Here is a 27,948-nt window from a genome sequence, read left to right as displayed (position 1 = left end):
ACATTTTCCGTCGTAATCTTCAATCTGTTGCTGCTTTCTTCAATGCTTTTCAGCGTTTCTTCGCCTCTTGTGCCAAGTTCATTAATTAACTTGATTGGAACTTCGTCTATCCCTTCGGGTATGGATTTTCGAATGTTTGCTTCCGCCTTTTTCCAGTTAATACTGGTCAGCTTTAAGCTGTTTTCTATTGTGATGTCCTGCGTTGCTCCCTCAATTGGCCTATTACCCCATCGCCATGCCTAAATAATTCAGCTATTACTGATGCAATCTGCTTCACAGCATCGTCTCCCTCTAATCATTTTCCTTCGTATTCTTGAATCTGTTGCTGCTTTCTTCAATGCTTTTATGAGCGTTTCCTCGCCTCTTGGGCCAAGTTCATTAATTAACTTGATTGGAACTTCGTCTATCCCTTCGGGTATGCATATTGAATATTTGCTCCCGCCTTTCTCCAGTTAATACTGGTCAGTTCTAACCAGTTTTATATTGTGATATCCTGCGTTGCTCCCTCATTTGGGCTATTACCCTATCGTCGTGCCTAAATCACTCAGCTATTACTGATGCAATGTGTTTCACAGCATTCTCTCCCTCTAAACAATTTCCTTCGTATTCTTGAATCTTGTCTGCTTTCTCCAATGGTTTTATCAGCGTTTCCTCGCTTCTTGGGCCAAGTTCATTAATTAACTTGATTGGAACTTCGTATATCACTGCGGATGTGCATTTCGGAATGTTTGCTTCCGCCTTTTTCCAGTTAATACTGTTCAGCTTTAAACTGTTTTCTATTGTGATGTCCCGCGTTGCTCCCTCATTTGGGCTATTACCCCATCGTCCTGCCTAAATAACTCAGCTATTACTGATGCAATCTGCTTCACAGCATCGTCTCCCTCTAATCATTTTCCTTCGTATTCTTGAATCTGTTGCTGCTTTCTCCAATGCTTTTATGAGCGTTTCCTCGCCTCTTGGGCCAAGTTCAATAATTAACTTGATTGGAACTTCGTCCATCCCTTCGGGTATGCATATTGAATATTTGCTCCCACCTTTCTCCAGTTAATACTGGTCAGTTCTAACCAGCTTTATATTGTGATATCATGCGTTGCTCCCTCATTTGGGCTATTACCCTATCGTCGTGCCTAAATGACTCAGCTATTACTGATGCAATGTGTTTCACAGCATTCTCTCCCTCTAAACAATTTCCTTCGTATTCTTGAATCTTGTCTGCTTTCTCCAATGCTTTTATGAGCGTTTCCTCGCTTCTTGGGCCAAGTTCATTAATTAACTTGGTTGGAAATTCGTCTATCACTGCGGTTGTGCATTTCGGAATGATTGCTCCCGCCTTTTTTCATTTAATGCTGGTCAGTTTTAAGCTGTTTTCTATTGTGATATCCTGCTTTGCTCCCTCATTTGGGCGATTACCCTATCATCGTGCCTAAATGACTCAGCTATTACTGATGCAATGTGCTTCACAGCATCGTCTCCCTCTAAACATTTTCCCTCGTAATCTTCAATCTGTTGCTGCTTTCTCCAATGCTTTTATGAGCGTTTCCTCGCCTCTTTGGCCAAGTTCATTAATTAACTTGATTGAAACTTCGTCTATCACTGCGGATGTGCATTTCGGAATGTTTGCTTCCGCAGTTTTCCAGATAATACTGATCAGTTTTAAGCTGTTTTCTATTGTAATGTCCTGCCTTGCTCCCTCATTTGGGCTATTACCCTATCGTCGTGCCTAAATGACTCAGCGCTCACTGATGCAATGTGCTTCACAGTATCGTCTCCCTCTAAACATTTTCCTTCGTATTCTTGAATCTGTTGCTGCTTTCTCCAATGCTTTTATCAGCGTTTCCTCGCTTCTTGGGCCAAGTTCAATAATTAACTTGATTAGAACTTCGACTATCACTGCGGATGTGCATTTCGGAATGTTTGCTTCCGCCTTTTTGCAGTTAATACTGGTCAGTTTTAAGCTGTTTTCTATTCTGATGTCCTGCCTTGCTCCCACATTTGGGCTATTACCCTATCGTCGTGCCTAAATGACTCAGCTATTACTGATGCAATCTGCTTCACAGCATCGTTTTCCTCTAATCATTTTCCTTCGTATTCTTGAATCTGCTGCTGCTTTCTCCAATGCTTTTATCAGCGTTTCCTCGCTTTTTGGGCCAAGTTCATTAATTAACTTGATTGGAACTTCGCCTATCCATTCGGGTATGCATATTGAATATTTGCTCCCACCGTTCTCCAGTTAATACTGGTCAGTTCTAACCAGCTTTATATTGCGATATCCTGCGTTTCTCCCTCATTTGGGCTTTTACCCTATCGTCGTGCCTAAATGACTCAGCTATTACTGATGCAATGTGTTTCACAGCATTCTCTCCCTCTAAACAATTTCCTTCGTATTCTTGAATCTTGTCTGCTTTCTCTAATGCTTTTATGAGCGTTTCCTCGCTTCTTGGGCCAAGCTCATTAATTAACTTGGTTGGAAATTCGTCTATCACTGCGGTTGTGCATTTCGGAATGATTGCTCCCGCCTTTTTCTATTTAATGCTGGTCAGTTTTAAGCTGTTTTCTATTGTGATGTCCTGCGTTGCTAGCTCATTTGGGCTATTACCCTACCGTCGTGCCTAAATGACTCAGCTATTACTGATGCAATGTGCTTCACAGCATCGTCTCCCTCTAAACATTTTCCCTCGTAATCTTCAATCTGTTGCTGCTTTCTCCAATGCTTTTATGAGCGTTTCCTCGCCTCTTGGGCCAAGTTCATTAATTAACTTGATTGAAACTTCGTCTATCACTGCGGATGTGCATTTCGGAATGTTTGCTTCCGCAATTTTCCAATTAATACTGGTCAGTTTTAAGCTGTTTTCTATTGTGATGTCCTGCTTTGCTCCCTCATTTGGGTTATTACCCTATCGTCGTGCCTAAATGACTCAGCTATTACTGATGCAATGTGCTTCACAGCATCGTCTCCCTCTAAACATTTTCCCTCGTAATCTTTAATCTGTTGCTGCTTTCTCGAATGCTTTTCAGCGTTTCTTCGCCTCCTGTGCCAAGTTCATTAATTAACTTGATTGGAACTTCGTCTATCCCTTCGGGTATGCATTTTCGAATATTTGCTCCCGCCTTTTTCCAGTTAATACTGGTCAGTTCTAAGCAGTTTTCTATTGTGATATCCTGCGTTGCTCCCTCATATGGGCTATTACCCTATCGTAGTGCCTAAACGACTCAGCTATTACTGATGCAATGTGCTTCACAGTATCGTCCTCCTCTAAACATTTTCCTTCGTATTCTTGAATCTGTTGCTGCTTTCTCCAAAGCTTTTATCAGCGTTTCCTCGCTTCTTGGGCCAAGTTCATTAATTAACTTGATTGGAACTTCGTCTATCACTGCGGTAGTGCATTTCGGAATGTTTGCTTCCGCCTTTTTCCAGTTAATACTGGTCAGTTTTAAGCTGTTTTCTATTCTGATGTCCTGCCTTGCTCCCTCATTTGGGCTATTACCCTATCGTCGTGCCTAAATGACTCAGCTATTACTGATGCAATCTGCTTCACAGCATCGTCTCCCTCTAATCATTTTCCTTCGTATTCTTGAATCTGTTGCTGCTTTCTCCAATGCTTTTATGACCGTTTCCTCGCCTCTTTGGCCAAGTTCGTTAATTAACTTGATTGGAACTTCGTCTATCCCTTCGGGTATGCATATTGAATATTTGCTCCCGCCTTTCTCCAGTTAATACTGGTCAGTTCTAAGCAGTTTTCTATCGTGATATCCTGCGTTGCTCCCTCATTTGGGCTATTACCCTATCGTAGTGCCTAAATGACTCAGCTATTATTGACGCAATGTGCTTCACAGCATCGTCTCCCTCAAAACATTGTCCCTCGTATTCTTTAACCTGTTGCTGCTTTCTCCAATGCTTTTATTAGCGTTTCCCCTCTTCTTGGGCCAAGTTCATTAATTAACTTGATTGGAACTTCGTCTATCCCTTCGGGTATGCATTTTCGAATATTTGATCCCGCCTTTCTCCAGTTAATACTGGTCAGTTCTAAGCAGTTTTCTATCGTGACATCCTGCGTTGCTCCCTCATTTGGGCTATTACCCTATCGTCGTGCCTAAATGACTCAGCTATTACTGATGCAATGTGCTTCACAGCATCGTCTCCCTCTAAACATTTTCCGTCGTAATCTTCAATCTGTTGCTGCTTTCTTCAATGCTTTTCAGCGTTTCTTCGCCTCTTGTGCCAAGTTCATTAATTAACTTGATTGGAACTTCGTCTATCGCTTCGGGTATGGATTTTCGAATGTTTGCTTCCGCCTTTTTCCAGTTAATACTGGTCAGCTTTAAGCTGTTTTCTATTGTGATGTCCTGCGTTGCTCCCTCAATTGGCCTATTACCCCATCGCCGTGCCTAAATAATTCAGCTATTACTGATGCAATCTGCTTCACAGCATCGTCTCCCTCTAATCATTTTCCTTCGTATTCTTGAATCTGTTGCTGCTTTCTTCAATGCTTTTATGAGCGTTTCCTCGCCTCTTGGGCCAAGTTCATTAATTAACTTGATTGGAACTTCGTCTATCCCTTCGGGTATGCATATTGAATATTTGCTCCCGCCTTTCTCCAGTTAATACTGGTCAGTTCTAACCAGTTTTATATTGTGATATCCTGCGTTGCTCCCTCATTTGGGCTATTACCCTATCGTCGTGCCTAAATCACTCAGCTATTACTGATGCAATGTGTTTCACAGCATTCTCTCCCTCTAAACAATTTCCTTCGTATTCTTGAATCTTGTCTGCTTTCTCCAATGGTTTTATCAGCGTTTCCTCGCTTCTTGGGCCAAGTTCATTAATTAACTTGATTGGAACTTCGTATATCACTGCGGATGTGCATTTCGGAATGTTTGCTTCCGCCTTTTTCCAGTTAATACTGTTCAGCTTTAAACTGTTTTCTATTGTGATGTCCCGCGTTGCTCCCTCATTTGGGCTATTACCCCATCGTCCTGCCTAAATAACTCAGCTATTACTGATGCAATCTGCTTCACAGCATCGTCTCCCTCTAATCATTTTCCTTCGTATTCTTGAATCTGTTGCTGCTTTCTCCAATGCTATTATGAGCGTTTCCTCGCCTCTTGGGCCAAGTTCAATAATTAACTTGATTGGAACTTCGTCCATCCCTTCGGGTATGCATATTGAATATTTGCTCCCACCTTTCTCCAGTTAATACTGGTCAGTTCTAACCAGCTTTATATTGTGATATCATGCGTTGCTCCCTCATTTGGGCTATTACCCTATCGTCGTGCCTAAATGACTCAGCTATTACTGATGCAATGTGTTTCACAGCATTCTCTCCCTCTAAACAATTTCCTTCGTATTCTTGAATCTTGTCTGCTTTCTCCAATGCTTTTATGAGCGTTTCCTCGCTTCTTGGGCCAAGTTCATTAATTAACTTGGTTGGAAATTCGTCTATCACTGCGGTTGTGCATTTCGGAATGATTGCTCCCGCCTTTTTTCATTTAATGCTGGTCAGTTTTAAGCTGTTTTCTATTGTGATATCCTGCTTTGCTCCCTCATTTGGGCGATTACCCTATCATCGTGCCTAAATGACTCAGCTATTACTGATGCAATGTGCTTCACAGCATCGTCTCCCTCTAAACATTTTCCCTCGTAATCTTCAATCTGTTGCTGCTTTCTCCAATGCTTTTATGAGCGTTTCCTCGCCTCTTTGGCCAAGTTCATTAATTAACTTGATTGAAACTTCGTCTATCACTGCGGATGTGCATTTCGGAATGTTTGCTTCCGCAGTTTTCCAGATAATACTGATCAGTTTTAAGCTGTTTTCTATTGTAATGTCCTGCCTTGCTCCCTCATTTGGGCTATTACCCTATCGTCGTGCCTAAATGACTCAGCGCTCACTGATGCAATGTGCTTCACAGTATCGTCTCCCTCTAAACATTTTCCTTCGTATTCTTGAATCTGTTGCTGCTTTCTCCAATGCTTTTATCAGCGTTTCCTCGCTTCTTGGGCCAAGTTCAATAATTAACTTGATTAGAACTTCGACTATCACTGCGGATGTGCATTTCGGAATGTTTGCTTCCGCCTTTTTCCAGTTAATACTGGTCAGTTTTAAGCTGTTTTCTATTCTGATGTCCTGCCTTGCTCCCACATTTGGGCTATTACCCTATCGTCGTGCCTAAATGACTCAGCTATTACTGATGCAATCTGCTTCACAGCATCGTTTTCCTCTAATCATTTTCCTTCGTATTCTTGAATCTGCTGCTGCTTTCTCCAATGCTTTTATCAGCGTTTCCTCGCTTTTTGGGCCAAGTTCATTAATTAACTTGATTGGAACTTCGCCTATCCATTCGGGTATGCATATTGAATATTTGCTCCCACCGTTCTCCAGTTAATACTGGTCAGTTCTAACCAGCTTTATATTGCGATATCCTGCGTTTCTCCCTCATTTGGGCTTTTACCCTATCGTCGTGCCTAAATGACTCAGCTATTACTGATGCAATGTGTTTCACAGCATTCTCTCCCTCTAAACAATTTCCTTCGTATTCTTGAATCTTGTCTGCTTTCTCTAATGCTTTTATGAGCGTTTCCTCGCTTCTTGGGCCAAGCTCATTAATTAACTTGGTTGGAAATTCGTCTATCACTGCGGTTGTGCATTTCGGAATGATTGCTCCCGCCTTTTTCTATTTAATGCTGGTCAGTTTTAAGCTGTTTTCTATTGTGATGTCCTGCGTTGCTAGCTCATTTGGGCTATTACCCTACCGTCGTGCCTAAATGACTCAGCTATTACTGATGCAATGTGCTTCACAGCATCGTCTCCCTCTAAACATTTTCCCTCGTAATCTTCAATCTGTTGCTGCTTTCTCCAATGCTTTTATGAGCGTTTCCTCGCCTCTTGGGCCAAGTTCATTAATTAACTTGATTGAAACTTCGTCTATCACTGCGGATGTGCATTTCGGAATGTTTGCTTCCGCAATTTTCCAATTAATACTGGTCAGTTTTAAGCTGTTTTCTATTGTGATGTCCTGCTTTGCTCCCTCATTTGGGTTATTACCCTATCGTCGTGCCTAAATGACTCAGCTATTACTGATGCAATGTGCTTCACAGCATCGTCTCCCTCTAAACATTTTCCCTCGTAATCTTTAATCTGTTGCTGCTTTCTCGAATGCTTTTCAGCGTTTCTTCGCCTCTTGTGCCAAGTTCATTAATTAACTTGATTGGAACTTCGTCTATCCCTTCGGGTATGCATTTTCGAATATTTGCTCCCGCCTTTTTCCAGTTAATACTGGTCAGTTCTAAGCAGTTTTCTATTGTGATATCCTGCGTTGCTCCCTCATATGGGCTATTACCCTATCGTAGTGCCTAAACGACTCAGCTATTACTGATGCAATGTGCTTCACAGTATCGCCTCCCTCTAAACATTTTCTTTCGTATTCTTCAATCTGTTGCTGCTTTCTCCAATGCTTTTATCAGCGTTTACTCGCTTCTTGGGCCAAGTTCATTAATTAGCTTGATTGGAACTTCGTCTATCACTGCGGATATGCATTTCGTAATGTTTGCTTTCGCCTTTTTCCAGTTTATACTGGTCAGTTTTAAGCTGTTTTCCATTGTGATGTCCTGCGTTGCTCCCACATTTGGGCTATTACCCTATCGTCGTGCCTAAATGACTCAGCGCTTACTGATGCAATGTGCTTCACAGTATCGTCCCCCTCTAAACATTTTCTTTTGTATTCTTGAATCTGTTGCTGCTTTCTCCAATGCTTTTATCAGCGTTTCCTCGCTCCTTGGGCAAAGTTCATTAATTACTTGATTGGAACTTCGTCTATTACTGCGGATGTGCATTTCGGAATGTTTGCTTCCGCCTTTTTCCAGTTAATACTGGTCAGTTTTAAGCTGTTTTCTATTCTGATGTCCTGCCTTGCTCCCTCATTTGGGCTATTACCCTATCGTCGTGCCTAAATGACTCAGCTATTACTGATGCAATCTGCTTCACAGCATCGTCTCCCTCTAATCATTTTCCTTCGTATTCTTGAATCTGTTGCTGCTTTCTCCAATGCTTTTATGACCGTTTCCTCGCCTCTTCTGCCAAGTTTATTAATTAACTTGATTGGAACTTCGTCTATCCCTTCGGGTATGCATATTGAATATTTGCTCCCGCCTTTCTCCAGTTAACACTGGTCAGTTCTAAGCAGTTTTCTATCGTGATATCCTGCGTTGCTCCCTCATTTGGGCTATTACCCTATCGTAGTGCCTAAATGACTAAGCTATTACTGACGCAATGTGCTTCACAGCATCGTCTCCCTCAAAACATTGTCCCTCGTATTCTTTAACCTGTTGCTGCTTTCTCCAATGCTTTTATTAGCGTTTCCTCTCTTCTTGGGCCAGGTTCATTAATTAACTTGATTGGAACTTCGTCTATCCCTTCGGGTATGCATTTTCGAATATTTGATCCCGCCTTTCTCCAGTTATTACTGGTCAGTTGTATGCAGTTTTCTATCGTGATATCCTGCGTTGCTCCCTCATTTGGGCTATTACCCTATCGTCGTGCCTAAATGACTCAGCTATTACTGATGCAATGTGCTTCACAGCATCGTCTCCCTCTAAACATTTTCCCTCGTAATATTCAATCTGTTGCTGCTTTCTCTAATGCTTTTCAGCGTTTCTTCGCCTCTTGTGCCAAGTTCATTAATTAACTTGATTGGAACTTCGTCTATTCCTTCGGGTATGCATTTTCGAATGTTTTCTTCCGCCTTTTTCCAGTTATTACTGGTCAGCTTTAAGCTGTTTTCTATTGTGATGTCCTGCGTTGCTCCCTCATTCGGGCTATTACCCCATCGCCGTGCCTAAATAACTCAGCTATTACTGATGCAATCTGCTTCACAGCATCGTCTCCCTCTAATCATTTTCCTTCGTATTCTTGAATCTGTTGCTGCTTTCTTCAATGCTTTTATGAGCGTTTCCTCGCCTCTTGGGCCAAGTTCATTAATTATCTTGATTGGAACTTCGTCTATCCCTTCGGGTATGCATATTGAATATTTGCTCCCACCTTTCTCCAGTTAATACTGGTCAGTTCTAACCAGTTTTATATTGTGATATCCTGCGTTGCTCCCTCATTTGGGCTATTACCCTTTCGTCGTGCCTAAATCACTCAGCTATTACTGATGCAATGTGTTTCACAGCATTCTCTCCCTCTAAACAATTTCCTTCGTATTCTTGAATCTTGTCTGCTTTCTCCAATGCTTTTATGAGCGTTTCCTCGCTTCTTGGGCCAAGTTCATTAATTAACATGGTTAGAAATTCGTCTATCACTGCGGTTGTGCATTTCGGAATGATTGCTCCCGCCTTTTTTCATTTAATGCTGGTCAGTTTTAAGCTGTTTTCTATTGTGATGTCCTGCGTTGCTAGCTCATTTGGGCTATTACCCTACCGTCGTGGCTAAATGACTCAGCTATTACTGATGCAATGTGCTTCACAGCATCGTCTCCCTCTAAACAATTTCCTTCGTAATCTTGAATCTGTTGCTGCTTTCTCCAATGCTTTTATGAGCGTTTCCTCGCCTCTTGGGCCAAGTTCATTAATTAACTTGATTGGAACTTCGCCTATCCCTTCGAGTATGCATTTTCGAATATTTGCTCCCGCCTTTCTCCAGTTAATACTGGTCAGTTCTATCCAGTTTTCTATTGTGATATCCTGCGTTGCTCCCTCATTTGGGCTATTACCCTATCATCGTGCCTAAATGACTCAGCAATTACTGATGCAATGTGCTTCACAGCATCGTCTCCCTCTAAACATTTTCCCTCGTAATCTTCAATCTGTTGCTGCTTTCTCCAATGCTTTTATGAGCGTTTCCTCGCCTCTTGAGCCAAGTTCATTAATTAATTTGATTGAAACTTCGTCTATCACTGCGGATGTGCATTTCGGAAAGTTTGCTTCCGCATTTTTCCAGTTAATACTGGTCAGTTTTAAGCTGTTTTCTATTGTGATGTCCTGCCTTGCTCCCTCATTTGGGCTATTACCCTATCGTCGTGCCTAAATTACTCAGCTATTACTGATGCAATGGGCTTCACACCATCGTCTCCCTCTAAACATTTTCCCTCGTAATCTTCAATCTGTTGCTGCTTTTTCCAATGCTTTTCAGCGTTTCTTCGCCTCTTGTGCCAAGTTCATTAATTAACTTGATTGGAAATTCATCTATCCCTTCGGGTATGCATTTTCGAATATTTGCTCCCGCATTTTTCCAGTTAATACTGGTCAGTTCTAAGCAGTTTTCTATTGTGATATCCTGCGTTGCTCCCTCATTTGGGCTATTACCCTATCGTAGTGCCTAAACGACTCAGCTACTACCGGTGCAATGTGCTTCACAGTATCGCCTCCCTCTAAACCTTTTCCTTCGTATTCTTGAATCTGTTGCTGCTTTCTCCAATGCTTTTATCAGCGTTTACTCGCTTCTTGGGCCAAGTTCATTAATTAACTTGATTGGAACTTCGTCTATCACTGCGGATGTGCATTTCGTAATGTTTGCTTCCGCCTTTTTCCAGTTAATACTGGTCAGTTTTAAGCTGTTTTCTATTGTGATGTCCTGCATTGCTCCCTCATTTTGGCTATTACCCTATCGTCGTGCCTAAATGACTCAGCGCTTACTGATGCAATGTGCTTCACAGTATCGTCCCCCTCTAAACATTTTCCTTCGTATTCTTGAATCTGTTGCTGCTTTCTCCTATGCTTTTATCAGCGTTTACTCGCTTCTTGGGCCAAGTTCATTAATTAACTTGATTGGAACTTCGTCTATCACTGCGGATGTGCATTTCGGAATGCTTGCTTCCGCCTTTTTCCAGTTAATACTGGTCAGTTTTAAGCTGTTTTCTATTCTGATGTCCTGCCTTGCTCCCTCATTTGGGCTATTACCCTATCGTCGTGCCTAAATGACTACGCTATTACTGATGCAATCTGCTTCACAGCATCGTCTCCCTCTAATCATTTTCCTTCGTATTGTTGAATCTGTTGCTGCTTTCTCCAATGCTTTTAGGACCGTTTCCTCGACTCTTGGGCCAAGTTCATTAATAAACTTGATTGGAACTTCGTCTATCCCTTCGGGTATGCATATTGAATATTTGCTCCCGCCTTTCTCCAGTTAATTCTGGTCAGTTCTATGCAGTTTTCTATCGTGATATCCTGCCTTGCTCCCTCATTTCGGCTATTACCCTATCGTCGTGCCTAAATGACTCAGCGCTCACTGATGCAATGTGCTTCACAGTATCGTCTCCCTCTAAACATTTTCCTTCGTATTCTTGAATCTGTTGCTGCTTTCTCCGATGCTTTTATCAGCGTTTCCTCGCTTCTTGGGCCAAGTTCATTAATTAACTTGATTGGAACTTCGACTATCACTGCGGATGTGCATTTTCGAATATTTGCTCCCGCCTTTTTCCAGTTAATACTGGTCAGTTGTAAGCAGTTTTCTATTGTGATGTCCCGCCTTGCTCCCTCATTTGGGCTATTACCCTATCGTCGTGCCTAAATGACTCAGCTATTACTGATGCAATCTGCTTCACAGCATCCTTTTCCTGTAATCATTTTCCTTCGTATTCTTGAATCTGCTGCTGCTTTCTCCAATGCTTTTATGAGCGTTTCCTCGCTTCTTGGGCAAACTTCATTATTTAACTTGATTGGAACTTCGTCTATCACTGCGGATGTGCATTTCGGAATGTTTGCTTCCGCCTTTCTCCAGTTAATACTGGTCAGTTCTAAGCAGTTTTCTATTGTGATATCCTGCGTTGCTCCCTCATTTGGGCTATTACCCTATCGTAGTGCCTAAATGACTAATCTATTACTTATGCAATGTGCTTCACAGCATCGTCTCCCTCTAAACATTGTCCCTCGTATTCATTAATCTGTTGCTGCTTTCTCCAATGCTTTTATTAGCGTTTCCTCTCTTCTTGGGCCAAGTTCATTAATTAACTTGATTGGAACTTCGTCTATCCCTTCGGGTATGCATTTTCGAATATTTGCTCCCGCCTTTCTCCAATAATACTGGTCAGTTCTAAGCAGTTTTCTATCGTGATATCCTGCGTTGCTCCCTCATTTGGGCTATTACCCTATCGTCGTGCCTAAATGACTCAGCGCTCACTGATGCAATGTGCTTCACAGTATCGTCTCCCTCTAAATATTTTCCTTCGTATTCTTGAATCTGTTGCTGCTTTCTCCAATGGTTTAATCAGCGTTTCCTCGCTTCTTGGGCCAAGTTCATTAATTAACTTGATTGGAACTTCGTATATCACTGCGGATGTGCATTTCGGAATGTTTGCTTCCGCCTTTTTCCAGTTAATACTGCTCAGCTTTAAGCTGTTTTCTATTGTGATGTCCTGCGTTGCTCCCTCATTTGGGCTATTACCCCATCGTCGTGCCTAAATAACTCAGCTATTACTGATGCAATCTGCTTCACAGCATCGTCTCCCTCTAATCATTTTCCTTCGTATTCTTGAATCTGTTGTTGCTTTCTCCAATGCTTTTATGAGCGTTTCCTCGCCTCTTGGGCCAAGTTCATTAAATAACTTGATTGGAACTTCATCTATTCCTTCGGGTATGCATATTGAATATTTGCTCCCACCTTTCTCCAGTTAATACTGGTCAGTTCTAACCAGCTTTATATTGTGATATCCTGCGTTGCTCCCTCATTTGGGCTATTACCCTATCGTCGTGCCTAAATGACTCAGCTATTACTGATGCAATGTGTTTCACAGCATTCTCTCCCTCTAAACAATTTCCTTCGTATTCTTGAATCTTGTCTGCTTTTCTCCAATGCTTTTATGAGCGGTTCCTCGCTTCTTAGGCCAAGTTCATTAATTAACTTGGTTGGAAATTCGTCTATCACTGCGGTTGTGCATTTCGGAATGATTGCACCCGCCTTTTTCCATTTAATGCTGGTCAGTTTTAAGCTGTTTTTTATTGTGATGTCCTGCGTTGCTCCCTCATTTGGGCTATTACTCTATCGTCGTGCCTAAATGACTCAGCGCTCACTGATGCAATGTGCTTCACAGTATCGTCTCCCTCTAAACATTTTCCTTCGTATTCTTGAATCTGTTGCTGCTTTCTCCAATGGTTTAATCAGCGTTTCCTCGCTTCATGGGCCATGTTCATTAATTAACTTGGTTGGAAATTCGTCTATCACTGCGGTTGTGCATTTCGGAATGATTGCTCCCGCCTTTTTCCATTTATTGCTGGTCAGTTTTAAGCTGTTTTCTATTGTGATGTCCTGCGTTGCTAGCTCATTTGGGCTATTACCCTACCGTCGTGCCTAAATGACTCAGCTATTACTGATGCAATGTGCTTCACAGCATCGTCTCCCTCTAAACAATTTCCTTCGTATTCTTGAATCTGTTGCTGCTTTCTCCAATGCTTTTATGAGCGTTTCCTCGCCTCTTGTGCCAAGTTCAATAATTAACTTGATTGGAACTTCGTCTATCCCTTCGGGTATGCATTTTCGAATATTTGCTCCCGCCTTTTTCCAGTTAATCATGGTCAGTTCTAAGCAGTTTTCTATTGTGATATCCTGCGTTGCTCCCTCATTTGGGCTATTACCCTATCGTAGTGCCTAAACGACTCAGCTATTACTGATGCAATGTGCTTCACAGTATCGCCTCCCTCTAAACATTTTCCTTCGTATTCTTGAATCTGTTGCTGCTTTCTCCAATGCTTTTATCAGCGTTTACTCGCTTCTTGGGCCAAGTTCATTAATTATCTTGATTGGAACTTCGTCTATTACTGCGGATGTGCATTTCGTAATGTTTGCTTCCGCCTTTTTCCAGTTAATGCTGGTCAGTTCTAAGCAGTTTTCTATCGTGATATCCTGCGTTGCTCCCTCATTGGGGCTATTACCCTATCGTCGTGCCTAAATGACTCAGCGCTCACTGATCCAATGTGCTTCAGAGTATCGTCTCCCTCTAAACATTTTCCTTCGTATTCTTGAATCTGTTGCTGCTTTCTCCAATGCTTTTATCAGCGTTTCCTCGCTTCTTGGGCCAAGTTCATTAATTAACTTGATTGGAACTTCGTATATCACTGCGGATGTGCATTTCGGAATGTTTGCTTCCGCCTTTTTCCAGTTAATACTGTTCAGCTTTAAGCTGTTTTCTGTTGTGATGTCCTGCGTTGCTCCTTCGTTTGGGCTATTACCCCATCGTCGTGCCTAAATAACTCAGCTATTACTGATGCAATCTGCTTCACAGCATCGTCTCCTTCTAATCATTTTCCTTCGTATTCTTGAATCTGTTGCTGCTTTCTCCAATGCTTTTATGAGCGTTTCCTCGCCTCTTGGGCCAAGTTCAATAATTAATTTGATTGGAACTTCGTATATCTCTTCGGGTATGCATATTGAATATTTGCTCCCACCTTTCTCCAGTTAATACTGGTCAGTTCTAACCAGCTTTATATTGTGATATCCTGCGTTGCTCCCTCATTTGGGCTATTACCCTATCGTCGTGCCTAAATGACTCAGCTATTACTGATGCAATGTGTTTCACAGCATTCTCTCCCTCTAAACAATTTCCTTCGTATTCTTGAATCTTGTCTGCTTTTCTCCAATGCTTTTATGAGCGGTTCCTCGCTTCTTAGGCCAAGTTCATTAATTAACTTGGTTGGAAATTCGTCTATCACTGCGGTTGTGCATTTCGGAATGATTGCACCCGCCTTTTTCCATTTAATGCTGGTCAGTTTTAAGCTGTTTTCTATTGTGATGTCCTGCGTTGCTCCCTCATTTGGGCTATTACTCTATCGTCGTGCCTAAATGACTCAGCGCTCACTGATGCAATGTGCTTCACAGTATCGTCTCCCTCTAAACATTTTCCTTCGTATTCTTGAATCTGTTGCTGCTTTCTCCAATGGTTTAATCAGCGTTTCCTCGCTTCATGGGCCATGTTCATTAATTAACTTGGTTGGAAATTCGTCTATCACTGCGGTTGTGCATTTCGGAATGATTGCTCCCGCCTTTTTCCATTTAATGCTGGTCAGTTTTAAGCTGTTTTCTATTGTGATGTCCTGCGTTGCTAGCTCATTTGGGCTATTACCCTACCGTCGTGCCTAAATGACTCAGCTATTACTGATGCAATGTGCTTCACAGCATCGTCTCCCTCTAAACAATTTCCTTCGTATTCTTGAATCTGTTGCTGCTTTCTCCAATGCTTTTATGAGCGTTTCCTCGCCTCTTGTGCCAAGTTCATTAATTAACTTGATTGGAACTTCGTCTATCCCTTCGGGTATGCATTTTCGAATATTTGCTCCCGCCTTTTTCCAGTTAATACTGGTCAGTTCTAAGCAGTTTTCTATTGTGATATCCTGCGTTGCTCCCTCATTTGGGCTATTACCCTATCGTAGTGCCTAAACGACTCAGCTATTACTGATGCAATGTGCTTCACAGTATCGCCTCCCTCTAAACATTTTCCTTCGTATTCTTGAATCTGTTGCTGCTTTCTCCAATGCTTTTATCAGCGTTTACTCGCTTCTTGGGCCAAGTTCATTAATTAACTTGATTGGAACTTCGTCTTTTACTGCGGATGTGCATTTCGTAATGTTTGCTTCCGCCTTTTTCCAGTTAATGCTGGTCAGTTCTAAGCAGTTTTCTATCGTGATATCCTGCGTTGCTCCCTCATTGGGGCTATTACCCTATCGTCGTGCCTAAATGACTCAGCGCTCACTGATCCAATGTGCTTCAGAGTATCGTCTCCCTCTAAACATTTTCCTTCGTATTCTTGAATCTGTTGCTACTTTCTCCAATGCTTTTATCAGCGTTTCCTCGCTTCTTGGGCCAAGTTCATTAATTAACTTGATTGGAACTTCGTATATCACTGCGGATGTGCATTTCGGAATGTTTGCTTCCGCCTTTTTCCAGTTAATACTGTTCAGCTTTAAGCTGTTTTCTGTTGTGATGTCCTGCGTTGCTCCTTCGTTTGGGCTATTACCCCATCGTCGTGCCTAAATAACTCAGCTATTACTGATGCAATCTGCTTCACAGCATCGTCTCCTTCTAATCATTTTCCTTCGTATTCTTGAATCTGTTGCTGCTTTCTCCAATGCTTTTATGAGCGTTTCCTCGCCTCTTGGGCCAAGTTCAATAATTAATTTGATTGGAACTTCGTATATCTCTTCGGGTATGCATATTGAATATTTGCTCCCACCTTTCTCCAGTTAATACTGGTCAGTTCTAACCAGCTTTATATTGTGATATCCTGCGTTGCTCCCTCATTTGGGCTATTACCCTATCGTCGTGCCTAAATGACTCAGCTATTACTGATGCAATGTGTTTCACAGCATTCTCTCCCTCTAAACAATTTCCTTCGTATTCTTGAATCTTGTCTGCTTTCTCCAATGCTTTTATGAGCGTTTCCTCGCTTCTTGGGCCAAGTTCATTAATTAACTTGGTTGGAAATTCGTCTATCACTGCGGTTGTGCATTTCGGAATGATTGCTCCCGCCTTTTTCCATTTAATGCTGGTCAGTTTTAAGCTGTTTTCTATTGTGATGTCCTGCGTTGCTAGCTCATTTGGGCTATTACCCTACCGTCGTGCCTAAATAACTCAGCTATTACTGATGCAATGTGCTTCACAGCATCGTCTCCCCCTAAACAATTTCCTTCGTATTCTTGAATCTGTTGCTGCTTTATCCAATGCTTTTATGAGCGTTTCCTCGCCTCTTGGGCCAAGTTCATTAATTAACTTGATTGGAACTTCGTCTATCTCTTCGGGTATGCATTTTCGAATATTTGCTCCCGCATTTCTCCAGTTCTATCCAGTTTTCTATTGTGATATCCTGCTTTGCTCCCTCATTTGGGCGATTACCCTATCATCGTGCATAAATGACTCAGCTATTACTGATACAATGTGCTTCACAGCATCGTCTCCCTCTAAACATTTTCCCTCGTAATCTTCGATCTGTTGCTGCTTTCTCCAATGCTTTTATGAGCGTTTCCTCGCCTCTTGGGCCAAGTTCATTAATTAGCTTGATTGAAACTTCGTCTATCACTGCGGATGTGCATTTCGGAATGTTTGCTTCCGCATTTTTCCAGTTAATACTGATCAGTTTTAAGCTGTTTTCTATTGTGACGTCCTGCCTTGCTCCCTCATTTGGGCTATTACCCTATTGTCGTGCCTAAATGACTCAGCTATTACTGATGCAATGTGCTACACAGCATCGGCTCCCTCTAAACATTTTCCCTCGTAATCTTCAATCTGTTGCTGCTTTCTCCTATGCTTTTCAGCGTTTCTTCGCCTCTTGTGCCACGTTCATTAATTAACTTGATTGGAACTTCGTCTATCCCTTCGGGTATGCATTTTCGAATATTTGCTCCCGCCTTTTTCCAGTTAATACTGGTCAGTTCTAAGCAGTTTTCTATTGTGATATCCTGCGTTGCTCCCTCATTTGGGCTATTACCCTATCGTAGTGCCTAAACGACTCAGCTATTACTGATGCAATCTGCTTCACAGTATCGTCTCCCTCTAAACATTTTACTTCGTATTCTTGAATCTGTTGCTGCTTTCTCCAATGCTTTTATCAGCGTTTCCTCGCTTTTTGGGCCAAGTTCATTAATTAACTTGATTGGAACTTCGCCTATCCATTCGGGTATGCATTTTCGAATATTTCCTCCCGCCTTTCTCCAGTTAATGCTGGTCAGTTCTAAGCAGTTTTCTATCGTGATATCTGGCGTTGCTCTCTCATTTGGGCTATTACCCTATCGTCGTGCCTAAATTACTCAGCGCTCACTGATCCAATGTGCTTCACAGTATCGTCTCCCTCTAAAATTTTCCTTCGTATTCTTGAATCTGTTGCTGCCTTCTCCAATGGTTTTATCAGCGTTTCCTCGCTTCTTGGGCCAAGTTCATTAATTAACTTGATTGGAACTTCGTATATCACTGCGGATGTGCATTTCGGAATGTTTGCTTCCGCCTTTTTTCAGTTAATACTGGTCAGCTTTAAGCTGTTTTCTATTGTGATGTCCTGCGTTGCTCCCTCATTTGGGCTATTACCCCATCGTCGTGCCTAAATAACTATTACTGATGCAATGTGCTTCACAGCATCGTCTCCCTCTAAACATTTTCCTTCGTATTCTTGAATCTGTTGCTGCTTTCTCCAATGCTTTCATCAGCGTTTCATCGCCTCTTGGGCCAAGTTCATTAATTAACTTAATTGGAATTTCGTCTATCTCTACGGGTATGCATTTTCGAATATTTGCTCCCGCCTTTTTCCAGTTAATACTGGTCAGTTGTACGCAGTTTTCTATTGTGATATCCTGCGTTGCTCCCTCATTTGGGCTATTACCCTATCGTTGTGCCTAAACGACTCAGCTATTACTGATGCAATGTGCTTCACAGTATCGCCTGCCTCTAAACATTTTCCTTCGTATTCTTGAATCTGTTGCTGCTTTCTCCAATGCTTTTGTCAGCGTTTACTCGCTTCTTGGGCCAAGTTCATTAATTAACTTGATTGGAACTTCGTCTATCACTGCGGATGTGCATTTCGGAATGTTTGCTTCCGCCTTTTTCCAGTTAATACTGGTCAGTTTTGAGCTGTTTTCTATTGTGATGTCCTGTGTTGCTCCCTCATTTCGGCTATTACCCTATCATCGTGCCTAAATGACTCAGCTATTACTGATGCAATGTGCTTCACAGCATCGTCTTCCTCTAAACATTTTCCCTCGTAATCTTCAACCTGTTGCTGCTTTCTCCAATGCTTTTATCGGCGTTTCCTCGCTTCTTGGGCCAAGTGTCATTAATTAACTTGATTGGAACTTCGTCTATCACTGCGGATGTGCATTTCGGAATGTTTGCTTCCGCCTTTTTCCAGTTAATACTAGTCAGTTTTAAGCTGTTTTATATTCTGCAGTCCTGCCTTGCTCCCTCATTTGGGCTATTACCCTATCGTCGTGCCTAAACGACTCAGCTATTACTGATGCAATCTGCTTCACAGCATCGTCTCCCTCTAATCATTTTCCTTCGTATTCTTGAATCTGCTGCTCCTTTCTCCAATGCTTTTATCAGGGTTTCCTCGCTTCTTGGGCCAAGTTCATTAATTAACTTGATTGGAACTTCGCCTATCCATTCGGGTATGCATTTTCGAATATTTGCTCCCGCCTTTCTCCAGTTAATACTGGTCAGTTCTAAGCAGTTTTCTATCGTGATATCCTGCGTTGCTCCCTCATTTAGGCTATTACCCTATCGTCGTGCCTAAATGACTCAGCGCTCACTGATGCAATGTGCTTCACAGTATCGTCTCCCTCTAAACATTTTCCTTCGTATTCTTGAATCTGTTGCTGCCTTCTCCAATGGTTTTATCAGCGTTTCCTCGCTTCTTGCGCCAAGTTCTTTAATTAACTTGATTGGAACTTCGTATATCACTACGGATGTGCATTTCGGAATGTTTGCTTCCGCCTTTTTACAGTTAATACTGGTCAGTTCTAACCAGTTTTCTATTGTGATATCCTGCGTTGCTCCCTCATTTGGGCTATTACCCTATCGTCGTGTCTAAATGACTCGGGTATTACTGATGCAATGTGGTTCACAGCATCGTCTCCCTCTAAACAATTTCCTTCGTATTCTTGAATCTGATGCTGCTTTCTCCAATGCTTTTATGAGCGTTTCCTCGCCTCTTGGGCCACGTTCATTAATTAACTTTAATGGAACTTCGTCTATCAATTCGGGTACGCCTATTCGAATATTTGCTCCCGCCTTTCTCCAGTTAATACTGGCCAGTTCTAACCAGTTTTCTATTGTGGTATCCTGCATTGCTCCCTCATTTGGGCTATTAGCCTATCGTCGTGCCTAAATGACTCAGCTATCACTGATGCAATGTGCTTCACAGCATCGTCTCCCTCTAAACATTTTCCCTCGTAATCTTCAATCTGTTGCTGCTTTCTCCAATGCTTTTATCAGCGTTTCTTCGCCTCTTGTGCCAAGTTAATTAATTAACTTGATTGGAACTTCGTCTATCCCTTCGGGTATGCATTTTCTAATATTTGCTCCCGCCTTTCTCCAGTTATTACAGGTAAGTTCTAACCAGTTTTCCATTGTGATATCCTGCGTTGCTCCCTCATTTGGGCTATTACCCTATCGTCGTGCCTAAATGACTAAGCGCTTACTGATGCAATGTGCTTCACAGTATCGTCTCCCTCTAAACGATATTCTACGTATTCTTGAATCTGTTGCTGCTTTCTCCAATGCTTTTATCAGCGTTTCCTCGCTTCTTGGGCAAAGTTCATTAATTAACTTGATTGGAACTTCGCCTATCCATTCGGGTATGCGTTTTCGAATATTTGCTCCCGCCTTTCTCCAGTTAATACTGGTCAGTTTTAAGCAGTTTTCTATTGTGATATCCTGCGTTGCTCCCTCATTTGGGCTATTACCCTATCGTCGTGCCTAAATGACTCAGCGCTTACTGATGCAATGTGCTTCACAGTATCGTCTCCCTCTAAACATTTTCCTTCGTATTCTTATATCTGTTGCTGCTTTCTCCAATGGTTTTATCAGCGTTTCCTCGCTTCTTGGGCCAAGTTCATTAAAAAACTTGATTGGAACTTCGTCTATCACTGCGGATGTGCATTTCGGAATGTTTGCTTCCTCCTTTTTCTAGTTAATACTGGTCAGTTTTAAGCTGTTTTCTATTGTGATGTCCTGCGTTGCTCCCTCATTTCGGCTATTACCCTATCATCGTGCTTAAACGACTCAGCTATTACTGATGCAATGTGCTTCACAGTATCGTCTCCCTCTAAACATTTTCCTTCGTATTCTTGAATCTGTTACTGCTTTCTCCAATGTTTTTATCAGCGTTTCCTCGCTTCTTGGGCCAAGTTCATTAATTAACTTGATTCGAACTTCGTCTATCCCTTCGGGTATGCATTTTCGAATATTTGCTCCCGCCTTTCTCCAGTTAATACAGGTCAGTTCTAACCAGTTTTCTATTGTGATATCCTGCGTTGCTCCCTCATTTGGGCTATTACCCTATCGTCGTGGCTAAATGACTCAGCGCTTACTGATGCAATGTGCTTCACAGTATCGTCTCCCTCTAAACATTTTCCTTCGTATTCTTGAATCTTGCTGATTTCTCCAATTCTTTCATCAGCGTTTCCTCGCCTCTTGGGCCAAGTTCATTAATTAACTTAATTGGAAATTCGTCTATCCCTTCGGGTATGCATTTTCGAATATTTGCTCCCGCCTTTTTTCAGTTAATACTGGTCAGTTCTAAGCAGTTTTCTATTGTGATATCCTGCGTTGCTCCCTCATTTGGGCTATTACCCTATCGTAGTGCCTAAATGACTCAGCTATTACTGATGCAATGTGCTTCACAGTATCGTCTCCCTCTAAACATTTTCCTTCGTATTCTTGAATTTGTTACTGCTTTCTCCAATGTTTTTATCAGCGTTTCCTCGCTTCTTGGGCCAAGTTCATTAATTAACTTGATTCGAACTTCGTCTATCCCTTCGGGTATGCATTTTCGAATATTTGCTCCCGCCATTCTCCAGTTAATACAGGTCAGTTCTAACCAGTTTTCTATTGTGATATCCTGCGTTGCTCCCTCATTTGGGCTATTACCCTATCGTCGTGGCTAAATGACTCAGCGCTTACTGATGCAATGTGCTTCACAGTATCGTCTCCCTCTAAACATTTTCCTTCGTATTGAATCTGTTGCAACTTTCTCCAATGCTTTTATCAGCGTTTCCTCGCTTCTTGGGCCAAGTTCATTATTTAACTTGATTCGAACTTCGTCTATCCCTTCGGGTATGCATTTTCGAATATTTGCTCCCGCTTTTCTCCAGTAATACTGGTCTGTTCTAAGCAGTTTTCTATTGTGATATCCTGCGTTGCTCCCTCATTTGGGCTATTACCCTATCGTCATGCCTAAATGACTCAGCGCTTACAGATGCAATGTGCTTCACAGTATCGTCTCCCTCTAAACATTTTCCTTCGTATTCTTGAATCTGTTGCTGCTTTCTCCAATGTTTTTATCAGCGTTTCCTCGCTTCTTGGGCCAAGTTCATTATTAACTTGATTGGAACATCGTCTATCACTGCGGATGTTCATTTCGGAATGTTTGCTTCCGCCTTTTTTCAGTTAATACTGGTCAGCTTTAAGCTGTTTTCTATTGTGATGTCCTGCGTTGCTCCCTCATTTGGGCTATTACCCCATCGTCGTGCCTAAATAACTATTACTGATGCAATGTGCTTCACAGCATCGTCTCCCTCTAAACATTTTCCTTCGTATTCTTGAATCTGTTGCTGCTTTCTCCAATGCTTTCATCAGCGTTTCATCGCCTCTTGGGCCAAGTTCAATCATTAACTTAATTGGAATTTCGTCTACCCCTACGGGTATGCATTTTCGAATATTTGCTCTCGCCTTTTTCCAGTTAATACTGGTCAGTTGTACGCAGTTTTCTATTGTGATATCCTGCGTTGCTCTCTCATTTGGGCTATTACCCTATCGTAGTGCCTAAACGACTCAGCTATTACTGATGCAATGTGCTTCACAGTATCGCCTGCCTCTAAACATTTTCCTTCGTATTCTTGAATCTGTTGCTGCTTTCTCCAATGCTTTTGTCAGCGTTTACTCGCTTCTTGGGCCAAGTTCATTAATTAACTTGATTGGAACTTCGTCTATCACTGCGGATGTGCATTTCGGAATGTTTGCTTCCGCCTTTTTCCAGTTAATACTGGTCAGTTTTAAGCTGTTTTCTAGTGTGATGTCCTGCGTTGCTCCCTCATTTGGGCTATTACCCTATCGTCGTGCCTAAATGACTCAGCTATTACTGATGCAATGTGCTTCAAAGCATCGTCTCCCTCTAAACATTTCCTTCGTATTCTTGAAACTGTTGCTGCTTTCTCCAATGCTTTTATGAGCGTTTCATATATTCAATAATTAAGTTCATTAATTAACTTGATTGGAACTTCGTCAATCACTACGGATGTGCATTTCGGAATGTTTGCTTCCGCCTTTTTCCAGTTAATACTGGTCAGTTTTGAGCTGTTTTCTATTGTGATGTCCTGTGTTGCTCCCTCATTTCGGCTATTACCCTATCATCGTGCCTAAATGACTCAGCTATTACTGATGCAATGTGCTTCACAGCATCGTCTCCCTCTAAACATTTTCCCTCGTAATCTTCAACCTGTTGCTGCTTTCTCCAATGCTTTTATCAGCGTTTCTCGCTTCTTGGGCCAAGTGTCATTAATTAACTTGATTGGAACTTCGTCTATCACTGCGGATGTGCATTTCGGAATGTTTGCTTCCGCCTTTTTCCAGTTAATACTGGTCAGTTTTAAGCTGTTTTATATTCTGCAGTCCTGCCTTGCTCCCTTATTTGGGCTATTACCCTATCGTCGTGCCTAAACGACTCAGCTATTACTGATGCAATCTGCTTCACAGCATCGTCTCCCTCTAATCATTTTCCTTCGTATTCTTGAATCTGCTGCTGCTTTCTCCAATGCTTTTATCAGGGTTTCCTCGCTTCTTGGGCCAAGTTCATTAATTAACTTGATTGCAACTTCGCCTATCCATTCGGGTGTGCATTTTCGAATATTTGCTCCCGCCTTTCTCCAGTTAATACTGGTCAGTTCTAAGCAGTTTTCTATCGTGATATCCTGCGTTGCTCCCTCATTTAGGCTATTACCCTATCGTCGTGCCTAAATGACTCAGCGCTCACTGATGCAATGTGCTTCACAGTATCGTCTCCCTCTAAACATTTTCCTTCGTATTCTTGAATCTGTTGCTGCCTTCTCCAATGGTTTTATCAGCGTTTCCTCGCTTCTTGCGCCAAGTTCATTAATTAACTTGATTGGAACTTCGTATATCACTACGGATGTGCATTTCGGAATGTTTGCTTCCGCCTTTTTCAAGTTAATACTGGTCAGTTCTAACCAGTTTTCTATTGTGATATCCTGCGTTGCTCCCTCATTTGGGCTATTACCCTATCGTCGTGTCTAAATGACTCGGGTATTACTGATGCAATGTGGTTCACAGCATCGTCTCCCTCTAAACAATTTCCTTCGTATTCTTGAATCTGATGCTGCTTTCTCCAATGCTTTTATGAGCGTTTCCTCGCCTCTTGGGCCACGTTCATTAATTAACTTTAATGGAACTTCGTCTATCAATTCGGGTACGCTATTCGAATATTTGCTCCCGCCTTTCTCCAGTTAATACTGGTCAGTTCTAACCAGTTTTCTATTGTGGTATCCTGCGTTGCTCCCTCATTTGGGCTATTAGCCTATCGTCGTGCCTAAATGACTCAGCTATCACTGATGCAATGTGCTTCACAGCATCGTCTCCCTCTAAACATTTTCCCTCGTAATCTTCAATCTGTTGCTGCTTTCTCCAATGCTTTTATCAGCGTTTCTTCGCCTCTTGTGCCAAGTTCATTAATTAACTTGATTGGAACTTCGTCTATCCCTTCGGGTATGCATTTTTAATATTTGCTCCCGCCTTTCTCCAGTTAATACAGGTCAGTTCTAACCAGTTTTCCATTGTGATATCCTGCGTTGCTCCCTCATTTGGGCTATTACCCTATCGTCGTACCTAAATGACTCAGCGCTTACTGATGCAATGTGCTTCACAGTATCGTCTCCCTCTAAACAATATTCTACGTATTCTTGAATCTGTTGCTGCTTTCTCCAATGCTTTTATCAGCGTTTCCTCGCTTCTTGGGCAAAGTTCAATAATTAACTTGATTGGAACTTCGCCTATCCATTCGGGTATGCATTTTCGAATATTTGCTCCCGCCTTTCTCCAGTTAATACTGGTCAGTTCTAAGCAGTTTTCTATTGTGATATTCTGCGTTGCTCCCTCATTTGGGCTATTACCCTATCGTCGTGCCTAAATGACTCAGCGCTTACTGATGCAATGTGCTTCACAGTATCGTCTCCCTCTAAACATTTTCCTTCGTATTCTTATATCTGTTGCTGCTTTCTCCAATGGTTTTATCAGCGTTTCCTCGCTTCTTGGGCCAAGTTCATTAATTATCTTGATTGGAACTTCGTCTATCACTGCGGATGTGCATTTCGGAATGTTTGCTTCCTCCTTTTTCCAGTTAATACTGGTCAGTTTTAAGCTGTTTTCTATTGTGATGTCCTGCGTTGCTCCCTCATTTCGGCTATTACCCTATCATCGTGCTTAAACGACTCAGCTATTACTGATGCAATGTGCTTCACAGCATCGTCTCCCTCTAAACATTTTCCCTCGTTATCTTCAATCTGTTGCTGCTTTTTCCAATGCTTTTATGAGCGTTTCCTCGCCTCTTGGGCCAAGTTCAGTAATTAACTTGATTGAAACTTCGTCTATCACTGCGGATGTATTCGTCGATCACTGCGGATGATTTCGGAATGTTTTCTTCCGCCTTTTTTCAGTTAATACTGGTCAGTTTTAAGCTCTTTTCTATTGTGTTGTCCTGCGTTGCTCCCTCATTTGGGCTATTACACCATCGTCGTGCCTAAATAACTCAGCTATTACTGATGCAATGTGCTTCAAGCATCGTCTCCCTCTAAACATTTTCCTTCGTATTCTTGAATCTTGCTGCTTTCTCCAATTCTTTCATCAGCGTTTCCTCGCCTCTTGGGCCAAGTTCTTTAATTAACTTAATTGGAAATTCGTCTATCCCTTCGGGTATGCATTTTCGAATATTTGCTCCCGCCTTTTTTCAGTTATTACTGGTCAGTTCTAAGCAGTTTTCTATTGTGATATCCTGCGTTGCTCCCTCATTTGGGCTATTACCCTATCGTAGTGCCTAAATGACTCAGCTATTACTGATGCAATGTGCTTCACAGTATCGTCTCCCTCTAAACATTTTCCTTCGTATTCTTGAATCTGTTACTGCTTTCTCCAATGTTTTTATCAGCGTTTCCTCGCTTCTTGGGCCAAGTTCATTAATTAACTTGATTCAAACTACGTCTATCCCTTCGAGTATGCATTTTCGAATATTTGCTCCCGCCTTTTTCCAGTTAATACTGGTCAGTTTTAAGCTGTTTTCTATTGTGAAGTCCTGCGTTGCTTCCTCATTTGGGCTATTACCCTATCGTCGTGCCTAAATGACTCAACGCTTACTGATGCAATGTGCTTCACAGTATCGTCTCCCGCTAACCATTTTCCTTCGTATTCTTGAATCTGTTGCTGCTTTCTCCAATGCTTTTATGAGCGTTTTCTCGCTTCTTGGGCCAAGTTCATTAATTAACTTGATTGGAACTTCGTCTATCGCTGCAGATGTTCAATTCGGAATGTTTGCTTCCGCGTCTTTCCAGTTAATACTGGTCAGTTTTAAGATGTTTTCTATTGTTGTGTCCTGCGTTGCTCCCTCATTTGGGCTATTACCCTATCGTCGTGCCTAAATGACTCAGCTATTACTGATGCAATGTGCCTCACAGCATCGTCTCCCTCTAAACAATTGCCTTCGTATTCTTTAATCTGTTGCTGCTTTCTCCAATGCTTTTATGAGCGTTTCCTCACCTCTTGGGCCAAGTTCATTAATTAACTTGATTGGACTTCGTCTATCACTGCGGATGTGCATTTCGGAATGTTTGCTTCCGCCTTTTCCCAGTTAATACTGGTCAGTGTTAAGCTGTTTTCTATTGCGATATCCTGCGTTGCTCCCTCATTTAGGCTATTACCCTATCGTCGTGCCTAAATGACTCAGCTATTACTGATACAATGTGCTTCACAGCATCGTCTCCCTCTAAACATTTTCCTTCGTATTCTTGAGTCTGTTGCTGCTTTCCCCAATGCTTTTATGAGCGTTTCCTCGCTTCTTGGGCGAAGTTCATTAATTAACTTGATTGGAACTTCGTCTATCACTGCGGATGTGCATTTCGGAATGTTTGCTTTCTCCTTTTTCCAGGTAATACTGGTCAGTTCTAAGCAGTTTTCTATTGTGATATCCTGCCTTGCTCCCTCATTTGGGCTATTACCCTATCGTCGTGCCTAAATGACTCAGCTATTACTGATGCAATCTGCTTCACTGCATCGCTTTCCTCTAATCATTTTCCTTCGTATTCTTGAATCTGCTGCTGCTTTCTCCAATGCTTTTATCAGCGTTTCCTCGCTTTTTGGGCCAAGTTCATTAATTAACTTGATTGGAACTTCGCCTATCCATTCGGGTATGCATTTTCGAATATTTCCTCCCGCCTTTCTCCAGTTAATGCTGGTCAGTTCTTAGCAGTTTTCTATCGTGATATCCTGCGTTGCTCCCTCATTTGGGCTATTACCCTATCGTCGTGCCTAAATGACTCAGCGCTCACTGATGCAATGTGCTTCAAAGCATCGTCTCCCTCTAAACATTTCCTTCGTATTCTTGAAACTGTTGCTGCTTTCTCCAATGCTTTTATGAGCGTTTCATATATTCAATAATTAAGTTCATTAATTAACTTGATTGGAACTTCGTCAATCACTACGGATGTGCATTTCGGAATGTTTGCTTCCGCCTTTTTCCAGTTAATACTGGTCAGTTTTGAGCTGTTTTCTATTGTGATGTCCTGTGTTGCTCCCTCATTTCGGCTATTACCCTATCATCGTGCCTAAATGACTCAGCTATTACTGATGCAATGTGCTTCACAGCATCGTCTCCCTCTAAACATTTTCCCTCGTAATCTTCAACCTGTTGCTGCTTTCTCCAATGCTTTTATCAGCGTTTCTCGCTTCTTGGGCCAAGTGTCATTAATTAACTTGATTGGAACTTCGTCTATCACTGCGGATGTGCATTTCGGAATGTTTGCTTCCGCCTTTTTCCAGTTAATACTGGTCAGTTTTAAGCTGTTTTATATTCTGCAGTCCTGCCTTGCTCCCTCATTTGGGCTATTACCCTATCGTCGTGCCTAAACGACTCAGCTATTACTGATGCAATCTGCTTCACAGCATCGTCTCCCTCTAATCATTTTCCTTCGTATTCTTGAATCTGCTGCTGCTTTCTCCAATGCTTTTATCAGGGTTTCCTCGCTTCTTGGGCCAAGTTCATTAA

This window comes from Amblyomma americanum, chromosome 7 (assembly GCF_052857255.1).
Source record: "Amblyomma americanum isolate KBUSLIRL-KWMA chromosome 7, ASM5285725v1, whole genome shotgun sequence".
In the NCBI taxonomy this organism is placed as follows: Eukaryota; Metazoa; Arthropoda; class Arachnida; order Ixodida; family Ixodidae; genus Amblyomma; species Amblyomma americanum.
The sequence above is the reverse complement of the archived record's forward strand: the minus strand, read 5'-3'. Positions refer to the sequence as shown.